The sequence below is a fragment of the Atta colombica genome, unplaced genomic scaffold (genome assembly GCF_001594045.1).
Source record: "Atta colombica isolate Treedump-2 unplaced genomic scaffold, Acol1.0 scaffold238, whole genome shotgun sequence".
Classification (NCBI taxonomy): domain Eukaryota; kingdom Metazoa; phylum Arthropoda; class Insecta; order Hymenoptera; family Formicidae; genus Atta; species Atta colombica.
Genome location: NW_017259336.1, coordinates 2795229 through 2798621, shown reverse-complemented (window position 1 = coordinate 2798621; position 3393 = coordinate 2795229). Strand labels below are relative to the sequence as shown.

Genomic DNA, 3393 nt, shown 5'->3' with positions numbered 1-3393 from the left:
TATATATATAAAATATATTTTATAATATTTTGAATGTAATCTATGACGTTTCCAAGATCTTTGATCATTCAATGCTCGATTTAGATTCACGGAAGTAACAATCACAAAACAATAAAAATAGCCGGCGAATATAAAATTTATGCTATACTGCGATTCATAGATCGGGTTCATTTATCGAATGATGTAGAGAAGTTCAGTGATGGGAGATCGAAAAACGAAATAAATTTGCTTGATTAGTGATACTATACATTTTGTTTCACAATGTGTCGAAAGAGAAATAACAATGTATCAAAACAGATGAGAAAAAAGCTTTCAAAGGTCTAAAAATAAATATTTCCTGCAAAAATTTTAAATTATAAAATTTTATTAATTACAATTAAAAAATTCAATTAATGTTACCTATATTTGTTGTGCGAAGATACGCTCCATAATTAATTATAGAATAACATTCATTTTATTAATTATTCTTTGAAGCTTAATTTAAAATTTTAAACATTCTAAAGAATATGTAAAGTAATTAGGATAATTTCTGTCAATCAATTAACATTTAAAACACAATGAGAAATTAAATCCAGCTTTTGATGTATGTATCTTTTAGAATACTGTATGTATCTATCGCGATAATCGCACAACATGTCGCGTATAATCAATGCATCTTGAATCTCTCCATGTGAATATTTATCCACTTGATATATCATTATAATACAATGAATAAAGTTATTTTGTTCATCAATTTAAGTCGGTTATTATAAAATTTTAGTTTATCTATTGCTTGCTATTATCATAAAAAGAAGAATAAACTAAATGTAAAAAATTATACAATATAATTATATGTTATATGTATTTTTAAGATTTAATTTTCAGTTAGCTTTGAATTTATTTGCCTTAGAATTTTCTATACAATTCTTGAAATAAAATTTAATCCACCTACCATCCGAATCTTATTATATTGTAAAAGGCTTAGTATCAAAAATTTATTTAATATTAAATAACTTACTTTTTAATAAGAAACTGAGTACTTTAATAAGAAACATCTTGTCATATTTTGAATAAAAACTCAATTAAAAGTAACTTATAATTGTCTTTAAAATAAACCGTTCACATAATTTTTAATTTCATGCTAATATCAATTTTAATTTAATTTGTTTTAAGTATATTCTTCTTCAATGGTTATTTATTGTAAAAAATGGCAATTTTTAGTTATAAAGAATTCAGATGATCTCATATGAATAAAAAATTAATTGTTCTCTCTGCACAGAATATATAATTAATATTAATTAAAATTCTACTAGCAAAAATATATAATAAAATTATCATACAATTTTAATATATGTCTTATGTAAAAATGTATAAAAGAAAAGGTAATATTATATGATTCTTATATTTAATCATAGTGTTGTTTAATTGATTCTAGACTCAAAAATATGAAATATTTATTACCTAGAATATTATTTATAGAAATGTGGCATTGCATAATAGCTCGAAGAGGAATGAGAGTGGAAATGTGGCCTTCTATAAAAATAGATTTAAAAAATTCGTTTTGGTTAAAAAAATGCAGTATTTACAAAATTAACAATAAAGTAAAATATTGCAGAATGTATGCAAATATATATACGTACACGTAACTTTTTTCGCATTTAGGTTGCTATAGTACATATACATAACATAAATTATAAATTAACAGTAAAATTATAACCAATTTATCAAATAATTATTTTGATATGAAAATCTCGAAAAAGAGAGAGAATGTCAACGTGCTTAGGAGGCCAACATGCTTAGCCAAATGTCATACTATCGTTTAACTTTGTATAACTCAAAATATACATATAACAACTAAAGTTAAATAACAAACAACACTTATATATATTCGTGTGATAATACGTTCGAGTTTAAGAAGAATGAGACACAATGTATAATAATTAAATGCTAAAGTATATTTAAAAAAATGTTTCTAAATGCATGAAAAATGGGCTATAATAAATGGTTATTGTGTATATTATAACATTAGCATTAGCGTCATGGTGTAACGCCGCGCTATTAAATAAATAACTTCATAAATAATCACTAATTTGCCACCTAATAGCGGAGATATTAGGAACAGTCATTATACCTACGCTAACTATAATACTACGTAGCTATAATACTAATGCTCTAATTATAATTATATGAAAATAGCAAAATACTGAAATTATCATGAATTATTCCATTCACTCTTATCAGTATCTATTTAAATTTTAAAAAAAGCTCTTTGGTGATATAAAAGAATATGAGAGATTTCATTTGGATCTAAGACTATCATCTCGATCATTATGTTTTTGACCGGCTTTATCTCGATAGGCTTTATCCGTTCACCCACGAGGTATCTTCTCGTTTCGTCTTGACGGCCTTGTCTATTAATATCGCAACAGTCTTCGAGAATAGGCTTCGGACAGCGGCGGTTTAACGCACCGAAGACAGTTCGTGACTCGCCCCGATAAAGTGCAACGATGATTCGTCGTTGGAGGAGGAGAGACGGATTCTGATAAGGGGTCGTGCACCCCGAGTTGGCACGCGTAGCGTCTTGTTGCAATCGGTATGCATATAGTATAGCCTTCGTTCAACTACTGACGTTTCTTCATTTTTCGTGCAAAACAATCAATTTCACATCATGCATTATGCAATTTATTAAGAATTCATAGTTTCCTTATACTATTTAATTTTTATATTATTTTTGTCTATAATTTAAAGGCTAGAAGATAACATTATTATTTAATTTTTAAGCTAATTATAATTAGTTGTTCTATTTTTTTAAATTTTTGAAAGAATTTAAGAGTTACGTTCTGATAATTATTTCTTGAATAAATAATATTTTTGTATCAAACAAAAAATAATTATGTCAGATGAAGCATTTTAAAGATTTCTACATTTTTCTGCGTTGTATCATATTCGTTTATACTGCATTATTATCTACATCGAGTAAATATCGGGTATCGGTACTGTTCGAGCATGTCGCAACATCGCGTCCCCGCGTTAGTCCTTCAAACAAAGAAGCTTTTAAAGAGTTTGTATGACGCTCTGAGCTATCCGCTATTTCCTGCTGATCTCATGGAACTATATCATGCAAAACTTGTTTGAATAGACCACAAGAGTGAAAAGATGTTATGTTCGATGCATGCTATTTAAAAACTACTATTTTTAAGTTTAATTAAGTTTCTTGGCTACCAAATTATAATGATACATTTAGTTCTTTGTACACTGAAAAATTAAAATTTACTAAATTTTAATAAAAATCTGTTTGAACAGTAATATTTCTTTGCTACAGGAACCATCATTTTAATTTGAGTATCATCATTTTATAAAATAAATATTCATTTACTGTAAGTAAATGTTTAGTTAATACTATTCAAAGAAATA

General features: G+C 26.4%; 1 protein-coding gene across 6 annotated transcripts in view; it reads right to left on the bottom strand.

Annotated features, from left to right (window-relative positions):
• The window catches only part of LOC108688755 (probable nuclear hormone receptor HR3), an 87222-nt gene that overhangs the window by 20599 nt on the left and 63230 nt on the right, over positions 1–3393 (bottom strand). The window lies entirely within an intron of this gene.